Source organism: Condylura cristata, unplaced genomic scaffold (genome assembly GCF_000260355.1).
Source record: "Condylura cristata isolate star-nosed mole 26May11 unplaced genomic scaffold, ConCri1.0 scaffold00009, whole genome shotgun sequence".
In the NCBI taxonomy this organism is placed as follows: domain Eukaryota; kingdom Metazoa; phylum Chordata; class Mammalia; order Eulipotyphla; family Talpidae; genus Condylura; species Condylura cristata.
This window is the reverse complement of record NW_004567110.1, coordinates 19300964-19308734: the sequence shown is the minus strand read 5'-3', so window position 1 is coordinate 19308734 and position 7771 is coordinate 19300964. Positions and strand designations below refer to the sequence as shown.

The window sequence follows — 7771 nt, the reverse complement described above, 5'->3', positions numbered from 1 at the left end:
TATATATATATAGGATGTAGCTCTATAAATACTTACATTAATCACCTATTATATGCAAGACTTTGTTCTGTGTACCTAAAATATATAAGTAGGTGAAACTAATTTTCTACAATTATGGAGCCTAATTCTAACAGACTAACAATCAAAGGAACTTAATAGTTCCTTTACCCTGGCTTATAAAAGTCCCAGAGTCAGTGACAATAACTAATGAAGCCATTATAATAACAGAGCTAAAGGTTGACATTCCTCTACCACTCCTTTAATATAGTTTTATGTTAATAAAACCTTCAAAATTTCATTAATATTACTACTACTCTGATTCCTCTTTTCAGGAGAAATTTGATTTTGCTTAAGACAATTTATATTTTATTTTACTACATATTATAAGACTGTTTCATCTTAAATCCAACCTAAGTTTCACAGAAATTTTTTTCAGGATTAAATTTCCTGACACCTGTCTTAATTTGGACATATATGTGTTTTGCATATTTATGATGGCATGCAACCTGGGCAACAATACAAATAGCATATCTAAATGCTATCAGTCTTGCTTTGGGTATCTGTAGTACAGTGATTAAAAAAAATCAGAATATTCACTGTTTAAGCAGTTGCAAAAAAAAATTAACTGGAAAATGTAAATGATGCAACGTTTGACATATGATTGCCTACAACATTTCATCTTTGCGATTATTGATTTTTGGCCATGCTAACTATTCATTTTTTGCCACATTCTCTTAAGTTCCTTTTCTAAATTTCGGTTAATTAAACATCTGGAAATAATATTCCTAATTCAGTTTCCTGCAGAAATTCTTTTTACCAAATCCCAGCATATTTCTAGGCATTCTGTTTTATTTTGAAGTATAAAGCTAATAAGAGAATTTCATATTGAAAAAAATTGAGTGTTACACATTTGTTGTTGAAGACATTAGCATTTAGATAAGAGTTCACATAATAAATTCCACTTTCAATTGTGACTGAAAGAAGTTTGTCCATTCATATAAACATATTTACTTTATTTCATCAGCCAGAGAAAATTTACAATGAAATATGTTTCCATTTAAACAATAGTTGCCAGGAATTGCAGCATTAATTCTGTTTAACGTAGTAACTACCAGAATTCAGGTTATAGGTTTCACTATCACACATTCCTTTTATTGCTTTACTTTGTTTAATTTTCTTTTTAAAAAGTTTTAATGAGGTCCTCCCTGGTGGCGCAACAGGTTAAAGCACAGCACTAAGAAGCCAAAGCCACTTCCACATGAGTTCGATCCCCGCTTGTCCTGGAGGTGACCACATGGCGTGGCAGACCTCTCCTGACCCGCCCGCTGCTCCCCTCAGCAGTGTATTTCGTCAATCTGCCTGTTCTGCTCCCCACTCTGTCTCTGGTGAAGCCTATCACTGCCCCTGAGCCTCTGGCCTGTACCCCAGTTCTGCATACAAAAAAAAAAGTTTTAATGAGGCATGATTGGCATAAAATAAGCATTTAAAATTTTAAATTATAAATTTTGTTACATATATACTTATGAGACTATCACCACAAATAGAATAAAAAGTATATCCATTATCCCTAGAAGTTCCCTTATTCATTTTACACATCTACATTCTTCTGCCACTCATTTTTGATTATACATTTGGTGTCATATTTAAGCAATCTATATTAGTAATCCTTTAGCTTTGGATCCATAACTTCCTCAAAGGTACTATTTTTTTTTTCCATAGGTGGATACTAAATTTTTGTTTTGCTGTGGAATCCTATGAGGGATGTCTTCAATCATAGAGGTTATGTCACTAAAGTAAGTACTTTTATAGTCATTACTATTGGTGTGGTAACCAAACATTTCCTTCTGTGTATAGTTCCAGGAGGAAACACATCTGGTGAAGAAAAATAAAGCAGAATAAGAATTTAAGAAATATAGACAGTCCTACTATGTATAAGGATGCATAATTTACAAAATGTTAATTAAGCAAGATGTAGAAGATGAGATTGAGGGGTTCAAGTGGTTATACTGGAAGAAAGCAAAGAGAAGTTATCCTTCCGTTAAAAAAAATTAATTAATAAGGTAGTCAAAGTTGGCCATTTGTCATCTACCAGAAAACCTATTTCATGTGTTTATATATTACATGTCAAGGAACTGATAAGGCCAATGATTGTGAACAGTCATAGGTGAAGTACTGAGGAAGATTTGGAGGAGAATGTTAAATCATGTTATTTGGATGTTGAAAGGGTCACTGAGGTTTAGACTGTTGAATCTAGATTAGTAGAGGGTAAAGTCAAAGTAGGATGACAAATTTATAAGCTCATAAAACAAAATTCTTTGGACTATGGACCATGCAGGTGCTGCAGATATGTGAAGTAACTGGCTTCTGTATGTATGTAAGAAGGACTGTCAAATAGTATTTTTGGACAGTTTTAAATGAATGTCAGAGAAAGAAGGTTGCTCCAGTGGCTGCTTGTAAGCACACTGAAGAATAAAAGTACAATTTACTAATATGGGGAAAATGCAGGAGGCCAATGTTTCGTTTAGGTGTGGAAATGTGAGATAAGATGATTCTGTTTTAGATTACTTTGAGACATTTTGTAGGCATCCACATAGATATCTCAAGAAGGCACCTGGGTATATGTGTAGTACTAGGGACTACATTTAGCTGAGGCATGACTCATGGGTATATACATAGCACTGAAACTCATAAAATTGGATGAAGACATCTAGGAAATGAACATACAATAAACTATAGCAGCACCACCAACAGTAAACATATCTGGGATTGAACGAATGTGACAGGGGACAGATTATACTAAATAAAATAAGTAAAAATAAAATACAATGTCAGAATAATAATCATGACATAATGCTGTGAAATAGCCAGTTGGAGTTGCAGATCCTGATGCAGACTCTAAAAGTGAACTGAGTATATATTAGCTGCATGTGAATGTTAAATGGGGCTCAAAGTAGCATCAACTGGAACTGGGGCACCTGTATAAAGCTAAGTTATTCTAAAAAGGCTGCCTCTGTGAAAGGGGAACTAGAAAAAAATCTGTTAATGTTTCTGACAATACAGCAAGATTATATACCATCTGCCTAATCTCTTGATTGGGGAAAAATCACCCAGGAACAACAAAATTCCAGACTCTTACCATATGGAAAGATTAAGGCTGAATTAACACTTTCTTCAAGTATCTCAATTCAAAGCCCAGAAAATTATTAAAATTGTCCATTACTCTAGAAAACTATTTCAGAAAGAATTAAAAAATATCTACATTTAAAGGACAATTAAATCAGAGTACATGAATACCCTTCATGCCAGTAATGAAGGTAGAGTTATTATCTTCGAATCTCCTGCAAGAACAAGGGGAGGTTTGTTTGTAGTGCTGGAAGACAGAGATGGTATCTCTGGAGCAGAGGATAAACATTATTTATTGCAAAAGGTTAGTGTCCTCCCAAATCAGTGTTCCTTTCCTGAAAAGCAGCCCACGGTGTCAACACATGTCATCAAGTCTTTATATATTGTCTTGTGTAAGTTAGGTATTGGAGACCCAGTGCAAAAAAATTGATACTCTTGACTACTGATACCAGTAAGTGGTAAAAGACTTTGTCTCTGATTTTAGAATCTCATATCTTAATCTAATATATAAAAACTATGGAAGGCTAACTTGTTGAAAGAAGAGTAAGACTTCATACTCCTCACAGTAATTGATGCTATTCTCTCTCATTTTTAAATATATTCATGAGCTGTTCCTTTTGTTTGTAATGTCTTGTCAGCTCACATCCTCTGGATCTACATTTCTAGAAGTTAACTTCCTTTTACTTTTCAAAATCTACCTTAAGTAAGATTTCCTTGAGAAACAAATCAAAGTCTGTCACCATTTTAACTGGCCTTCTTTATGCTCTTTTACTTCCCCACAGCTAAATATTAGTTTACTTTTCTTTTTATTTCTATAAAAAATATTTTCATTTGTTTTTCAAGGATAACTTAAATTTGCTTTTTCTTAGTATCTGGAATTACATCCATGTGGCCTAGCACATGGGTCAATACAAAGATTTTTTTTTATAAATTAGTTAATAAAAATTCTGAACCTATATTATAGTGACCTAAAGATTTCCTCAATTTTTCTCTCACATTCACTAAAAAGAGTTATGAGCTGTTTATTACAAAGAGCCAAGTCACAGATTAAAAGGGAGATAGATTGTTTGAATAAAAACTTTATAAATAAGAGAGAGTTTGACTTCTTGCCATAATATAGGTTTGTTATCCATTTGCCTTGGAGAAATATGTTAACAAGGATACAGTTATCACTGTACGTGGTTCCATTTTTTTGTCAGAAATATAAAGAATTCTTACTGAAGTTTTAGAAAAGTTGTTTAGTAAAGATTATTGCATTTCCCTGAGCAAGCAACTAAAAGTCATGACACCAGCAGCTATTGGTTGTATTTAATGTATTTATATATGTTTATTATAGTTTATTACATGAAGCCTCTCCATGGTTCAGAAGCATGTGCACCATTTTATAAATCTACTTTAATGGAAAATGCTCTTTTATTATTCTTTCTCCAGGAAATATAGTGCTCTCTATTAGCCAGCATGTAGCAGTCTCTCCTCATAGATTCTCTTTAAATTTGGTTTAGATTTCATGATTCTTAGCTCCATCCAAAGTATGTCTATTCTCATACAGGTTACTGCCATTGTACAATATTGAATTGAAAAAAAAAAAAAATATATATATATATATATATGTGGTTCCCTTAATTATCCAACTCAAAATGGGTGAAAATATCCATAACATAGCTAAAGCTTTCATCTAATTCTAATAATTCAATAAAAACTAATACTAAATTTAAAAATAGAAAAAAATGCTAATTAAAGAGTAGAGGCTTACTCATAGAACACACTGTCTTGATCCTTTCCTGAGGGTCCTCTTATTTCTGCCCCTTCCCTTTATATTACTGTAAGAGTAGTGATTTTTTTTGCCCTAGCAACCAAGTCTCAGTGTTCAGCTTTCAGAAACACTAACTAGAGCATTTAATCAGAGGCCTAGTTCAACTTTGTTGTGATCAATAATTTCATTGTGTAATATTTTTATACATTGGATAAAATTTATGCTCTTTTATTGCAACTAATGATAAATTAAGCACTGTATATATATAACTGTGCACATACCAGTCTACATATGTAGAAAGATGACCTCTCAAAAAAGTTTTCAAAAGTTCAATTTTGAGATACACACACACACTGCTTTTGAAATAATCACAGAGATGAATTTTCTTCTTTAAAGGTACCAGTCTGTATCATTCCTTATGCTCGGGTTCATTTATTTACTTCCGTGGTTCCTTGGATCTTGAGTTGTGATCTCTGCTTTCTAACATTGGACATCTTTTTATTCATGTCCAATTTCTGAAATTCCCATTAAAATTTTAAAAAAGTATAAAGACCCAATTACTTAGTTGCAGGTACATATTTGAAAATGATATGGTCCAGATATATTTGATCAGCCCTATAGTTCTTTCCTTCCTCTAACATCTTTCTAGTTAGGACCCTTGACTTTTCTGCTGTGAGCTTCTGTCCAAGCATAACACTCTTCCTGTTTGTGAGAAAAAACCTGTTATGAGTAGTATTTAAACTATTTTTTAATTATATAGTATTTCTTTACTATCTTAATACAGTTAACAGGTAAGTCCTTGGATCTCTAGACTAAGAACAATTGACTAGAAACCTCTGTAGCTGTAGGATGGTGCTTGGAATTGGGGCAAGTTACATTACCTATTTCTTCTTCAATTTTAGTATAAAATAGAGCCAATAGGATTTTTTTTTAAAGATTTATTTATTTGTGCATACAGAACTGGGGTACAGGCCAGAGGCTCAGGGGGCAGTGAGAGGATTCACCAGAGACAGAGTGTGGAGCAGAACAGGCAGATTAACAAACTACATGCTCTGGGGAGCAGCGGGCGGGTCAGGAGAGGTCTTCCTCACCATGTGGATCTCCTCCGGGGCGGGCCGGAATCGGAATCGAACTCATGCGGAAGTGGCTTTAGCTTTTTAGTGCTGTGCTTTAACCTGCTGCACCACCAGGGAGGGCCACCAAAAGGATTTTTTATCTCAAATGTTTTTCTAAATGGATTAAGTGATAATATGACTTATAACAAACTGGCATAATATTAACATTCAGTAAAGTGGCCGCCTTACGATTTTTTTTGGTATGATGAAAATTTCATAGGTAGGAACCCCAAAGATATTTTTGATGACTCCAATGATGGCTTAAGGTACAATAATCTCTATGTTTACCAATAAGAGAAAGAGGCATATGTTGTGCATATGAGGGTTTTTGAATACTATCAAGAACAGATTTGGTTACTTAGAGCTTTTTTTTTTTTTTTTTAATGCATGCAGCTGTGGCTTGAGGATTTTTACACAATATATAATAATTAGGACTTTCTTCCACTTTCATTTACTTCAAATGAGAAACACTAATTGATGGATTTCCCTTTGTGTACAAAAAGAAAGTCTCTCAGATACTGCACACATTTAATGTGGCTTCAAAATTAAAGTAGAAAAAATAAATATTTTAACTTCCAGATAGATACCACAAATATTTATCTTAGTGAACAAAACCTTATAAAATTAGATGTCTTATTATCTTGGCAGTAAGCATTAGCAAACATTTTACATTCCACTAGAATTGACTGTCTTTCTATATTAAAATTGTGTTGGGTCCTAAACTCCTTTCTCCTAAGAATTTCAACTAACCCATAAGACTATGAGTTTTCATTGAATTCCTGCAAAACATTAAATAACTACAAGTACAGATATATTGTAGATTTTTATGTAAGCATATTCTTCTCATGTTGTGTAAACTTAAAGGAAAAAAACCTGTTGAAAGAAGACAATTTCATTGATTTGCGTGTAGTATGAACTAAATATACACTTATCCTAGATCCCATGATGTCAGTTGTTTATAATGATAAGCTATTAGTAATATTAATTGGTATAATTAACAATTATCTCATTTGCTATAACAACTATTTGATATAATAAATATCATTTTATATTCCATTTTGTACATAAGAAAGCTGACAATTTGAAAGTCAGTTAGCAATGAAGGGTAAGTTGAAACCTGGATCTGTGGATCTGTAGAGTTGAAATATCAACACAAACTACTATTTTTTTAGCACACACAACACACATAGCATAATTAAAAATGATAAAATTTATTCTTGCTTATAAAGAAAATTTCAAATAAAATACCTAATAGCTGTTTTCTCTAGTAAATGTTACAGAATAAGTTATGATGTTTTTTAAATTATCTAAACAGATTCAAGTAGCATAAATTCAGAAGGCAAAATGTTATAAGAAGCCTTCAAAAGTGATACAAGACAACATCTAGCTCCCTCTTGGTACTTTAGCAAAACAAGTACCATAAAAGATTGTGTTGTCACTTGCTAGTATTCAGACAAGAAATGTATGAGCTCTGATCTGTTTATTTTTTACAATGTAATGTATTTGGATGAGGAAAAGAGAGACAAGAAAGGAAAAATAAAATACTCTGTCCTTTCAAAAGCACCCAAAAATTTCAGGAGAACAGGTTCTTATAGTCAAGATAATTTAGAAATAGTCAAATAGTTATGGGAACTAAAAAAGATAAAATCATAGATATTTAAAATTGTGATACTTAAAAATTGCTTTAGAATTTTCTGTTTATGGCCCTCCCTGGTGGCGCAGCGGGTTAAAACACAGCACTGAGAATCTAAAGCTGCTTCCGCATGGGTTCGATTCCCCC

At 32.9% G+C, this 7771-nt stretch overlaps 1 long non-coding RNA gene across 1 annotated transcript in view; it reads left to right on the top strand.

The window, feature by feature from the left end:
* The first annotated feature begins 1725 nt into the window (after positions 1 to 1725).
* LOC105853445 overlaps positions 1726 to 7771 on the top strand; it is a 134107-nt gene continuing 128061 nt past the window's right edge. Inside the window, exon 1 of the long non-coding RNA XR_001145293.1 lies at positions 1726 to 1793. This is a non-coding gene — a long non-coding RNA (uncharacterized LOC105853445). The remainder of the gene's footprint in view (positions 1794 to 7771) is intronic.